This window comes from Mustela nivalis (genome assembly GCF_964662115.1).
Source record: "Mustela nivalis genome assembly, chromosome: 5".
Taxonomy (NCBI): domain Eukaryota; kingdom Metazoa; phylum Chordata; class Mammalia; order Carnivora; family Mustelidae; genus Mustela; species Mustela nivalis.
This window is the reverse complement of record NC_139024.1, coordinates 52,915,086-52,928,855: the sequence shown is the minus strand read 5'-3', so window position 1 is coordinate 52,928,855 and position 13,770 is coordinate 52,915,086. Positions and strand designations below refer to the sequence as shown.

Here is a 13,770-nt window from a genome sequence, read left to right as displayed (position 1 = left end):
CTTTCCTTAAGACAAATTCCCAGGCACTGGGTGGCTTCGTTGGTTAAGTGTATGACTCTGGATCTCAGCTCAGGTCTTGATCTCAGGACTGTTCAAAACCCATGCTGGGCTCTATACTGGGCATGGAGCCTACTTAAAAAAATAAATAAAATAAAAATAAATTCCCAGAACTGGAATTACTGCATCAAAGAGAATATACATGGGCATATCTAGTTTTATTTGGCTTCTCTTTACTGTGCTTCAGACACTTTTTTTTTTTTTAAACAAACTGAGACAACCCTGCTTTGAACAAATCTATTGATGCCATTTTTCTAGTAGTATTTGCACACTTAATGTCTCTGTGCCATATTTTGGTAAATCTTGAAGTATTTCAAAACTTTTCATTATTATTGTATTTGTTATCATCATCTGTGATTGGTGATATCTGATGTTATTACTGTAATTGATTTGGTACACCATGAACTGCACCTATACAAGATAGCAAATTTGGTAAATGTAGCTGTTCTGAATGCTCCACCAACCAGTTGTCCCCCAGTCTCCTCAGGTATCCCTAGTCCCTGAGACATAACAATACTGAAATTAGTAACCCCATTAATAACCTTATAATGGCCACTAAGTGTTCAAGTAAAAGGAAGATTTGCAGGTCTCTCGCTTTAAATCAAAGCTAAAAACGATTAAGCTTATTGAAGAAGGCATGTCAAAAGCTGACAAGCCAAAAGGTAGGCCTCTTGTGCCAGCTAGCTAAGTTGTGAATGCAAAGAAAAAGATTTTTGTTTTATTTTTTTTAGATTTACATATGTATTTATTTAGTTTCAAAGATTTTATTATTTGACAGACAGAGATCACAAGTAGTTAGAGAGGCAGGCAGAGAGAGAGGGGGAAGCAGGCTCTCCACCAAGCAGAGAGCCTGATGTGGGGCCAGATCTCAGAACCCTGAGATCATGACCCAAAGTGAAGGCAGAGGCTTGACCCACTGAGCCACCCAGGTGCCCCTGTTTTATGAATTTATTTTAGAGAAAAAGAGTGAAAATGCAAGCTGAGTTAAGGGCAGAGGGAAAGAATCTTTCAGGCTGACTCCCCACTGATGAGGAGTTTGCAGTGGGACTGGATCCCACGTCCTATGAGATCATGACCTGAGCAAGAGTCAGACACCCAACTGAGCCCCCCAGACAACCCAAGAAAAATTCTTTTAAGATTTTTTTATTAATTTGAGACAGAGAGATACAAAGAGAGAGAGAATGAGCAGGGGGAGAGGCAGAGGGAGACGGAGAAGCTGACTCCCCACTGAGCAGGGAGTCCAACGACAACATGGGGCCCGATCCCAGGATCCTGGGTTCATGACTTGACTGAAGGCAGACACTTAACCATCTGAGCCATCCAGGTGCACCCTCAGGAAAAGTTCTTAAAGGAAATTAAAAGTGCTACTCCAGCAGTGCCTGACTGACTCAGTTGGTAGAGCATGTGACTCTCGATCTCAGGGTTGTTAAGTTTGAGCCCTATGTTGGAAATAGAGAGTACTTGAAAATAAAAAAATCTTTAAAATAGAAAAATACTAAATAGAAGTGCTACTCCAATGAATGCATGAATGATTAAAAATTGACATGCCCTTACTGCTGATATAAGTTTCGGTGGTTTGTGTAACAGATCAAACGAGCCACATTACCTTAAGCCAAAGCCTAATCTAGAGCATGGCCCTCCTTAACTCTCTCCAATTCTGTGAAGACCGAGAGGTAAAGACTGCAAAAGAAAAGTCTGAAGCTAGCAGAGGTAGGTTCTTGAGACTTAGAGGAAAAAGCCATCCCCATAACATAAAGTGCAAGGTAAAGCAGCCAAGTACCAAGTTAGAAGGTGCATCAAGTTATCCAGAAAATCTAGCTAAGATAATTAAGAAAGGGGTTCCACTAAATAACAGACTTCCAGTGTAGGTGAAACAGACTCTATTGGAAGAAAATGCCATTTGGCCTTTCATAGCCACTGAGAAGTCAATGCCGGGCTTCAAAGCTTCAAAGGACAAGCCAACTCTCTTGTTAGAGGCTAACGCAGCTAGTAACTTTAAGATGAAGCCAATGTTATGTTCATTTACCATTCCAAAAATCCTAGGGCCCTTAACAGTTACACTAAATCTACTCTGCTTCTGCTTTATAAATGTAACAACAATGCCTAGATGACAGAACATCTATTTACAACATGGTTTACTGAATACTTTAAGCCCATTATTTAGATCTACTGCTCAGAAAAAAAGATTCCTTTCAAAATATTACTGTTCATTGACAATGTACCTGGTCACACATGAGCTCTGATGGAGAAGTATAATGAGATTTATGTTGTTTTCATGCCTGCTAACACAACATCTATTCTGCAGTCCATGTATTGTGAGGTTATTTCAACTTTCAAATCTCATTATTTAAGAAATACATTTCATAGGGCTATAGGTGCCATACACAGCAATTCCTCTGATATATCTGGGTAAAGTAAGCCGAAAATCTTCTGGAACGATTCATCATTCCAGATGCCATTAAGAACATACATAATTCATGGGAAGAGGTCAAAATAGCAGCATTAAGAGAAGTGTGAAAGAAGCTGATTCTAACCCTTATGGATGATGTTGAGGGGTTCAAGACTTCAGTGGAAGAGGTGACTACAGATGTGATGAGACCTCATAACAAAACTCTTATAAATGAGGGGTTGTTTCTTATGGATGAGCAAAGAAAATAGTTTCTCAAGATGGAATCTACTGCTGGTGAAGATGCTGTGAAGACTGCTGAAGTGACAACAAAGGATTTAGAATATTATATAAACTTGGGGCGCCTAGGTGGCTCAGTGGGTTAAGCTGCTTGCCTTCGGCTCAGGTCATGATCTCAGAGTCCTGCTGAGCAGAGAGCCCGCTTCCCTCTCTCTCTCTCTGCCTGCCTCTGCACAATCTACTTGTGATTTCTCTCTGTCAAATAAAAAAAAAAAAATCTTTAGAATATTATATAAACTTAAGGAGTTTCTTAACTTAGTTGAGAAAGCAGTGGCAAGCTTTGAATGGATTGGCTCCCAAAAATACTGAAAGAAGTTCTACTGTGGTTAAAATGTTATCAAACAGCTTTGTGTGCTACAGAGAAATTGTTCATGAAAGGAATAGTTGAGGGATATAGCAAATGTCAATGGTGTCCTATTTTAAGAAACTGCCACATCCCCCCTAACTTTCAGCAACCACCACCCTGATCAGTCAGCAGCCATCAACATGGAGGCAAGACCTTCCACCAGCAAAAAAATTATGACTTGCTAAAAGCTCAGATGATGGTTAGCATTTTTTAGCAGTAACATTTTTTTTTTTAAAGATTTTATTTTTTTTTTTTTTTAAAGATTTATTTATTTATTTATTTGACAGAGAGAGATCACAAGTAGGCAGAGAGGCAGGCAGAGAGAGAGAGAGAGGAGGAAGCAGGCTCCCTGCTGAGCAGAGAGCCCGATGCGGGACTTGATCCCGGGATGCGAGATCATGACCTGAGCCGAAGGCAGCGGCCAAACCCACTGAGCCACCCAGGTGCCCCTAAAGATTTTATTTATTTATCAAAGAGAGAGAGGGACAGAAAGCGAGCACAGGCAGAAGGAGAAGCAGGCTCCCTGCCGATCAAGGAGCCCAATGTGGGACTCCATCCCGGGACGCTGGGATCATGACCTGAGCCGAAGGCAGCTGCTTAACCAACTGAGCCACCCAGGCATCCCAGCAGTAACATATTTTTAAATTAGGATGTATTTATTATCTTTTTAGACATAATGCTATTGCACTATCAGTAGACTACAGTATAGTGTAAACATGACTTTTACATGCACTGGGAAACCAAAAAATTCATTTGACTTGCTTTATTACAATATCTGTTTTATTGCAGTGGTCTGGAACTAAACCTGCAATATCTCCAAGATATGCTCGTATTTAAAATACTGACATCTGAATGGTTAAAAGCAAGAACACAAGGAACAACAAATGTTGGTGAGGATGTGCAGCAAAAGGAACCCTTTTGCACTGTTGGTGGGAATGCAAACTGGCACAGCCACCGTGGAAAACAGTGTGGAAATTCCTCAAAATGTTAAAAATGGAACTACCCTTAGATCTAGTAACTGCACTACTGCGTATTTACCCCCCAAATACAAAAACACTAATTCAAAGGGATCCATGCACCCCTATATTTATAGCAGCATCATTTATAATAGCCAAATTGGAAGCAGCCCAAGCATCCATCAACAGATGAATGGATAAAGATGTAGTGCATACATATGCACTGGAATATTATTCAGCCATAAAAAAAGAATGAAATCTTGCCACTTTTAAGGACATGGATGGAGAAATAGACCCTTAATTATAGAGAACTGATGGTTACCAGAGGGGAGGTGAGTGGGGGGGAATGGGTAAAATAGGTGATAGGGATTAAGGAGTGCACTTTTGGTGATGAGCACTGGATGGTGTATGAAATTGTTGAATCACTATATTATACACCTGAAATATAAAACTGTATGTTAACTAAATTGGAGTTTAAAATAAAATACAATTTTTGAAAAAGGAAAAAATAATAAAGAGCTATGTCAAAAAATAAAATAAAATAAAATTCTGACATTTATTGTCAGATTGCCTTCTAGAAAGGTGTATGAATTTATAATTCCAACCAACCAACAAGATATACTCAACATTGGCAATAATAAATCTTAGTAATCTCTGCTAATTGCAAATGTAAAGATTCAAATTAATAATAAATGAAGAGAAATTATTTTTAAAGATTTTTCTACTTGACAGAGCAATCATAAGTAGACAGAGAGGCCAGTGGAGAGAGAGGGGGAAGCAGGCACTCCACTGAGCAGAGAGCCTGATATGGGGCTTGATCCCAGGACCCTGAGATCATGACATAAGCCGAGGGCAGAGGCTTAACCCACTGAGCCACCCAGGTGCCCCAATAAAGAGAGTTTTTAAAAAAGAATTCTTCAAAGCAAAATAGCTTACCAGGAACTCATGTTACATTGGTGTCAGATTAATCTTCCAAATAAGTAGTTCTGATCATGTCACTTTCCTAGTCTAGAACCCTCAATGACTCCTTTAAATTAGTGGTTAGAGAGCCTTGGAGTCAAACTGCAGGGTACAAATCCCAGTTCTACCACTAACTGGCTGTGTAATCTTGGCAAGCTGTGCCTCAGTTTCTCCATTTATCTTCAAATGTGGGCAATAATGGTCCTATCTAGTCAGGTTATTTTGAGCATTATGCTCAAAATACAGTTTAATACAGTTGACCCTTGAACAACACAGGGCTTAGGGTTGTTGACCCCTACGCAGTTCAAAATCTGAGTATAACTTTTGCCTTCCCCAGGACTTAACCATTAAGAGCCTACTGTTGACCACAAGACTTATTGTTAACACAGTTAACATATACTTTGTGTAAGTATTATACTTTGTATTCCTACAAAACATCTTTTTCTTAGTTTATTTCAGTATTTCTAGGTTATCCAATTCATCCGTGAGTTTTTGTTTTTTTTTTTTTTTTTGACACAGAGAGAAATCACAAGTAGGCAGAGAGGCTGGCTGGGGTGGGGGGTGCAGATTCCCTGCTGAGCAGAGAGCCTGATGTGGAACTCGATCCCAGGACCCTAAGATCATGACCTGAGCCGAAGACAGCAGCTTAACCCACTGAGCCACCCAGGAACCCCTCATCCGTGAGTTTTTTCAAACTGTTGCAAATCTCCAAAAAATTTTCCAATATATTTAATGAAAAAAAATCTGTGTATAAGTAGACCCGCACACTTCATATCAGTGTTGATCAAGGGTCAATTGTGTATGTCAAATATTTAGAATAAATGCCCAACTCAATAATGTCAGTCAGTTATCTTATCTCTTTTCACTATCCTACCCAGTATCTCCCCAATGTACCTTATACTCTAATAAAGCCAAATTACTTGATCTCAGCTTTTGTATCTGTGCTTTTCTGTCTTGTGCTTTTCTACCTTCATGTCCTTACTCATTCTGTTTCTTGGGAGAGCTCCTGCCATATCTTGTCTTGTAGAAATTATACCCAACTTTTAAGGTGCCATTCGCATGCCATCTTCACAATGCTTTCACTGACCTGCCTGTCTGTTACCCTTCTCGGAATTGTAAAGGCACTTTGCATGGTCAAACAAAACCTATGTTTTTGCCCTACTCTTGTAGTTGTTTCATTTTTCCAACTAGACCACAGATTCAGAGAGAATAGGGTATCTTAAATATATATATCCCCCCATACACACTCCAGATGAAGAAATGGATCTAGAGAGATAAACTGGCCAGAGTTCACACATCCAACTGGAGGTCACACTAGAAACAGAATCCACACATCCTGAACTAGCCCAGTGCTCTTCTCATCAGAACCTGCATCTTGAGTTTCCTAAAGGCAGGGATCATGACTCACTCATTCTTTTAAGGAACATTTAAATTGGTTAGACTGAGCAGACAAAACCTCCATTTCTTTGAAACTTCAGACCTTTATCAAATATGCAAATGTCAGCAAACCCAAACAATTTTTGGTTATGGAACTTGGGGAAAAACCAGGTACCATTACTTAATAGGATTTCAAAGTGTTACCTTGGGTTGAATTAGGTTTATAAAAGGATGGCCTGTCTCAATGCTTTGACTAAGTTAGTTATGAGAATAGCAACAGTAGTAGTATGTATTGTTTTTCAGCAGCATATAGTCTCAGTTGTTTAGACAGCAATATTCAAGACTCTCTTGCTTACTGATGACATTTTCTTCACTTTGCTTTCTACAAAGCCGATCAAAAGTGAAAACTACCACTATATTTTATCTTGTGCTGAAAAATGATTGCTATTTCTACTTGATAAAAATGTTGTTCAATGACTTAAATAACTTTGTGGTCTACAAAAAACCCACTAATCTAAATATAACATCTAGAATGAAAACTAAATAATCAGAATTGGATCTATTCCAAGGCTCTAAGTTCTACAGAGTAACAAGGACTAGCATTAAAAACAAAACAACCTATAGAAGAAAACAGATATCCTACCCCCCCCCCAAAAAAACCCTACAATTTTTTCATACCAAAAAAAAAAAAAAAGTTGTAAAAGTATTTTTTTATTTGCTTTTGGAAAGAGGCAAGGCAATTCAATAGGTATTCAGGCACAGAAAGATTGTGCCTTCCCCAGCCTGTGCCACGATCTAGTTTCTTGCAGCAGCAGCTGATCAGAGGAACACAATGCTACTTCTTTTACTGTTAAATCAATCATATTCCTCCACTGCCTTAGGGAATCAACTAGCTCATTTTACCTGCCTACAAACTTATTAAAGGAAAGAAATAACCTTACTTAAATCACAAATGTAGCTATCTTAGCAAAGAACATTAATTCCAATTATAATTTTCTACCTTTTCTTCCTCATGAAGGGAGTCTGATAAATAATTTTAATTTTCAATAAATATTCCATAAAGGCCTGACAAGCTTCATGATCCTGGGTGAACTGACACAACATTTGTGTGTGAGACTCTATTTATTTACTTATTTTTCACTAGCTTTAGGAATAACTTCTACACAACTATATATATAAATATACATACATATATACAGTCATAGTAACATATGGGGTGACAAACATTAAACTTTGTTCTCTTAGAAAATAACTTTCAATTGGAGAAGTCAGAGAATGGGGTTAAATCAAATCACTACGGAGTCATTCTTTGCGATCCAAGTTTTGTTTTGAAGTTATAACAAGTAATATTCCTTTCCTTTTCTTCCCCTCATTTTATTTAGGTACACATTCCTACCCCATAAAAATCCTTCCGTCCCTGATGCCCCTCTTAGCTTATGAACGGTAAGCTAACACTACAGTGGACTGGAAACGAACTCCCAGGCTTTCTTCAAGGTAAATCCAGGATCGAGTCTCTCTGGGATGCAAAGAACTGCAATTTTCTTTCAAAACCACCTTCTTCCTTCCTAAACACTGACCCGTCCCTGTTGGGATAGGGGTGAAAGCGGAACACTCTGCGCAAAGCCACTACCTAGCCAAACTCTCCCCAAGCCAACCTGCACTTCCAATGCGGCGGTGCCTGCAGCTCTTCCTTCAGCCCCGGGCGCGGCCAACCCTCGCTTCCCCAGGGCAGGGCTCAGCTCAGGTCCATGCAACCAGCCAAATCAGGCCCGCACCGGGCCGAGTCGGCCCAGCCCGCCCGCCGGTCCACAGGAGCCTCTGGACCCCAGCCAGCGGCGCTGGGCGTGGGCCCCGGCGGCCACCGCCCCGCCAACTCCGGCTCCGGAGGAGAGAGTGCGCCCCACCCGCTACACCAGCCCCAGACCTACCTGCAGGGGAGAGCGGGTCTCCTGGACAGCGGCCACGGGCCCGAGGACCGGAGCCCAGGCGACTGGGGCCCGTCCCAGAGACCACAGGTATCCCTGGTGGGGCAGGGCGGAGAGAGACGTCGGGGGGCTGCCGCGGGCCAGCGCGGCCCGTCGCGGGGGTCGCGGGGACCTGGCTCTCCCCTCAACACCAGTCCACCGCCGCCGCCGCCATTTTGCCTTCCACTCGGTGTCGCCGCCGCCGCACTCCGCCGCAGGTTTCCCGGATGTAGGCATTTCCCGGCGTCGCTTGCGCGGGGGCCGAGGACTGGGGGCTTCTGATCGCCCGGCCGCCGGCGGCCAGAGCGCCGCTTGCGGCTCCCGCCTTCCGCGGGTTGTCCTTTCCTCAGCGTTGTTGGCGAGCGTCGCCCCCGCCTGGCGCTGACCAGGTGACTCGCCCCGGCTCGTGGGATCGGGCTCTCCCCCTTCCAAGTCCACCCATTTGAGAGTCTGTCTGCCTGTCTCTCTCTTTTTTTTTTTTTTTTAATTTTTTTTTAAAAGATTTTATTTATTTATTTGACAGAAATCACAAGTAGATGGAGAGGTAGGCAGAGAGAGAGAGAGAGGGAAGCCGGCTCCCTGCCGAGCAGAGAGCCCGACTGTCTCTCTTTTTTAATTGAGGTCTTTCTGTGCACGGAAAGAGTATAAGACGCGCAATAAGGAGTTTAATTCTCAGAACGAAACGTCAGTGATTTGCTCTGAAACCTGGCTGTGGGCGCTAGGATCGAGATTTCTACAGGCTTTGAAATGAATTGAGTTTTGCTCAGCGCTCTCCCTGAATAAGTCCGTAGTTAAGTGTTTGCTGAATCAGCCAGCTTAATATATTCTTGAGCCAGGAAAGGTTAACAGAGTTTGGAAATTTTTAACCTGTCAACCGAATCGGTAGACGGGGAAGTCATTATTGCCATAACTGGAATAACGGCGAATGCCAGAAGGGGTTTTATTTCCTGCTAAGTTGAATTAGAAGTTTGGGATGGGATCATTGGGTTTATGGTATTTGAAAGTACCATATACCCTTTGTAAAGCGAGCCTTTACACATTTGCCTCTAGAAAATAGTGTTTTCAACCATCTTTCTTTCTTTTAGATTTTGTAAAAAAAAAAAAAATTATTTGATAGAGGGAATACAAGCAGGGGTAGTGGGAGAGGGAGAAGCAGGCTTCCCACTGAGTAGGGAACCCAATTCCGGGCTTGATCCCAAGACCCTGGGGTCATGACCTGAGCTGAAGGAAGATGCTTAAGGACTGAGCCACCCAGGCATCCCTAGATTTTATTTTTTAAGTAATCTCTACTCCCAAATGGGGCTGGAACTCACAACTGGAAGATCCAAGAGTCACAGGCTCCACTGACTGAGCCAGCCAGGAGCCCCTCAAACCTCTTTTCATTCTTCTACTAGAGACTAACTATAACAATTTTCTTCATATTAAGGTTCATGATGTTAAATTGGTACCGGCCATTGTATCCTGAAGTTCAAATGTGAAAACCTCTTTTAAAAAATTCCATTCCAAGAGCACTTGGTTGAAACTCTGTAAGCAGATTGTAGAAGATACAGTGTATGGGGACGCCTGGGTGGCTCAGTCTTTAGGGGACTGCCTTGAGCTCAGGTCATGATCCCAGGATCCTGGAATCAAGCCCCACATCAGGCTCCCTGCTCCTTGGGAAGCCTGCTTCTCCCTCTCCCACTCCCCCTGCTTGTTCCTCTCTCACTGTGTCTCCATCAAATAAAAAATAAAATCTTAAAAAAAAAAAAAAAGGTACAGTATATGACCCAAGGTGGGTCACATAATAGCCCTAGCTCTTACTTCCGTCAACTGCAGGACTAAGTAACCTTTGGGGACCCTTTCAGCCTTAAAATTATATGAACCTAATATGTTCACAGGCCTGCTTGCCCTTTCCAGAAGGATTATGTATCTGAAAAAGCATACTGCTCCCCAAATCTTGTCACCTCTGTCACCATCCAGGGGACTTCTTTATGTAAGCTCTTAATTCTAAGCCTAAAGTCTGTTATCTCCAGGTATCTCCATAAACTACTGTTCTGGGGAAATTTTTTAGATAATTCAAGTTCAATGAATTGCTCTGTCTGGGACTGGAGGTTTAACTCCAATGAAGCCGGGGGAGAGAAGAGCAGGAAAGGAGAGAAGGAATGATCAGGAAAGATGAAGCAATCCCCAAGATGAAAAGCAGCTGAGACTGGGGATTGAGCGTAGGTGAAAGAGCAAGGGAAATGCTTACTAAGGCTGCTGGATGTCTCTGGATGACAATGCCTACCACTGCATTTGAAGGGCTTTGTGTTGGTGTGATGGAAAACCCTTGGTCTAGTTTCAACCTACTCAACTTTTCAATGCTTCATGGAAATGGGCACTTGGGATTTCATTTTGTTTTTATCAACAGATGTAGGGGCCAAATTTCATGCTTGGATGACAGGAGAAACAGGGGCAGCAAATATGGAAGAAGCCTGAAGAGCAATGTGGCCCTGAGAATGTTAAGTTCCTCCCTCAGTTTTAGGGAAGACTATAGACTATGAGCAGCCCATACTTAAGGGTGAAAATTGTGTTCTACCTCTTTTTGGGCAGAGAATTTACATAAATCAGGTGGAATTCTGAGCAGATTTGTCTCTTCTCCATTTTTTAAAAACATTCATATCAATGTGGGCTCATGGATTTTTATTTTATGGTTTGAGTAATTTATTTTGTTGATCAAATTGATCCAGCTTTCACTATGGGGAGCTCTTCCAGTTGAATTGGCTTCTGTATCCCTTTGACATGCCGATCTTCCCCATTATTATACCTTTTAAAATCATTTTTTAAAAGAACTCCCTTAAGGGGTACCTGGGTGGCTAAGGTAGTTAAGCATCTGATTCTTGGTCTGAGCTCAGGTCTTATCTCAGGGTCATGAGTTAAACCATCACACTGGGCTCCATGCTGAGTGCAGAGCCTACTTAAAAAAAATTTTTTTTTTAACTCCCTTACTTTCTGACAGTACAAGATGCTTCAAGCTATCTTATATATTCCCTGTTCCTTTAAGAAGTCCTTGTTCCTTTTTTTGGAGAAGGGTATTAGAAACCAAATCTGTTTTTTTTAAGGGATTAAAAAAGTTTACCCCAAAAAGCTTACTACTGGAGGATCATGATTTGTAGGACAGTTCTTGCTAACAAGTTTTAAAATGTAACTTCCGGGGCGCCTGGGTGGCTCAGTGGGTTAAGCCACTGCCTTCGGCTCGGGTCATGATCTCAGGGTCCTGGGATCGAGTCCCACATCGGGCTATCTGCTCAGCGGGGAGCCTGCTTCCTCCTCTCTCTCTCTCTGCCTGCCTCTCTGCCTACTTGTGATCTCTCTCTGTCAAATAAATAAATAAATAAAAATCTTTAAAAAAAAATAAAATAAAATGTAACTTTCTTCTATACAATGAAGGGGTAAAATCTGTGTTTTGATGAGTTGCAGCTATTAATTTACAGTCTATCACAGTTTAGTTTCTTATGTCCACAGCCTGAACAAAAATTACTTTTTGACAGCTGATGCTTTTCTGATGGCTCTGTTAGACTAGTGTGTCAGCTATTGTCCCCCAGAGTCTAGTTATAACAGTTTGGAACTGAACATTAGTTTATTTTTAAATTTTTTTAAACCAGATCAGCTGTATTCTACTCCTCTACTCTCCCTTCTCACCCTTCCCCTGTAGTTTTCTCCCTCCTCATTGACCTAATGGAGCAAAATGTTGGAATTGTTTTGATGTGAAGATGATGATAGTCTGTTAGTTCTCTACACTGCCACTTAATGTTGTGGTTCAGACAATACAGTTGAAAGTTTGAATATTTGCTTGGTAGAGTTCAAATGTCCCCAAGTTTCTGATCTATAAGACTAGAGCACTGCTACTGCTTCAAACCGTGTAACTAGTCTGAGCTGGGTACCATATTGATACCATAAGCTTAAATGAAGGCTTGATATAAACTACACTGGTGGACTTAGTGTTCTTCTTAGTCAAAACTCTAGAATGGATTATTTAAAGGATTATTTCCTTAATACCATGAAATGGAAGTGTTACAAAGGATAAGGAATTTTTCAATTATATAAAAATTTTTTTTTAAAGATTTTATTTATTTATTTGACAGAGAGAGATTACAAGTAGTCAGAGAGGCAGGCAGAGAGAGAGAGAGGAGGAAGCAGGCTCCCTGCCAAGCAGAGAGCCCGATGCGGGACTCGATCCCAGGACCCTGAGATCATGACCTGAGCCGAAGGCAGCAGCTTAACCCACTGAGCCACCCAGGCGCCCGATTATATAAAATTTTTGATGGGATAGTTATAGCACAGGTATCTCCCCATAGCAGCTTTGTGAACAAGATAAATGGGGCAGAATGTCAATACATTAGGTTTGTTTAAAAAGATTTCAATAACTATAGTCAAATACCAATGATTCACATGTCACTGATTAATTGGGAGGACTGGAGGAGTGGGCCTAAGCACTTAAGTATATTTATCCTACCTATCTCCTAACCAATGGGGTTAGAATGTAGATCATGCTGGGAAATTCTGAAAATGATTGGCTTCTGAGGAAGACCCTTAAAGATTGTTAGCTCTTTACGGAAATAAGATTTGTCTTTGTTGAACAGGGATTGACCAAATAGTAAGGATCAAAATCATCTGCATTAACTCAACACTAGGGGAAGTATAGTATAGTATACATGTGTGAAAAAGGCAAAGCGTTTAATTTCAACTAGTCAGTAGTCTAATTGAGCACATGTCAGACTATTTAAAATAAAATGAGATAGCATTACAAAGGAATATTGTACCAAGAACCAGGATGGTAAGCTTTCTTAAGTCACCTCTGAGGGAGGCAGACACCACCTGGGAAAGTGTTCATTTTGGAGGTCACACTTTAATGATGGTCTTTGGCAAAAAAAAGTATTTATTTCCAGGGAAAACAAGACTGTGAGGTTAGTTCAGTTCAGTTTGCACTGCTTCAGTGTTTACCATATATTAGATACTGTATTAAACATTGTTAATACGACATTAAGATATGGGTCCTATTTGTTTGGTCCAATTGAGAGAGGCTGCTTAATACAGCTGTAAGCACAGCACAGGCCCTGCACAATGGGACTTCTGAGGCAGAGTATAATTTAGCCCAGACTGTCAGAGGCCAGGGAAGTCTTTCTGGGAAAATGACACCTAAAAGGGGTTTGGAAGGTTTGGAATTTAACCAAGAAGGAAAAGCAGGGATGCCTGGATGGCTCAGGCAGTTGAGCATCTGCCTTCGGCTCTAGGTCATGATCCCGGGGTCCTGGGATTGGGTCCTGCATTGGGCTCCTTGCTTGGTGGGGAGCCTGTTTCTCCCTGTTGCTCCCCCTGCTTGTGCTCAATCTGTTTGACAAATAAATAAAATCTTAAAATCTTAAAAAAAGAAAAAAAATAAGGCAAGGAATGCTGCAAAGAGAG

At 41.5% G+C, this 13,770-nt stretch overlaps 1 protein-coding gene across 1 annotated transcript in view; it reads right to left on the bottom strand.

The window, feature by feature from the left end:
- LATS1 (large tumor suppressor kinase 1) overlaps positions 1–8,676 on the bottom strand; it is a 56,394-nt gene extending 47,718 nt beyond the window's left edge. The window contains exon 1 of the mRNA XM_082730284.1: positions 8,311–8,676. The gene's annotated coding sequence lies outside the window, so the exon portion shown is untranslated. The remainder of the gene's footprint in view (positions 1–8,310) is intronic.
- Between the last annotated feature and the right edge of the window lie 5,094 nt (positions 8,677–13,770).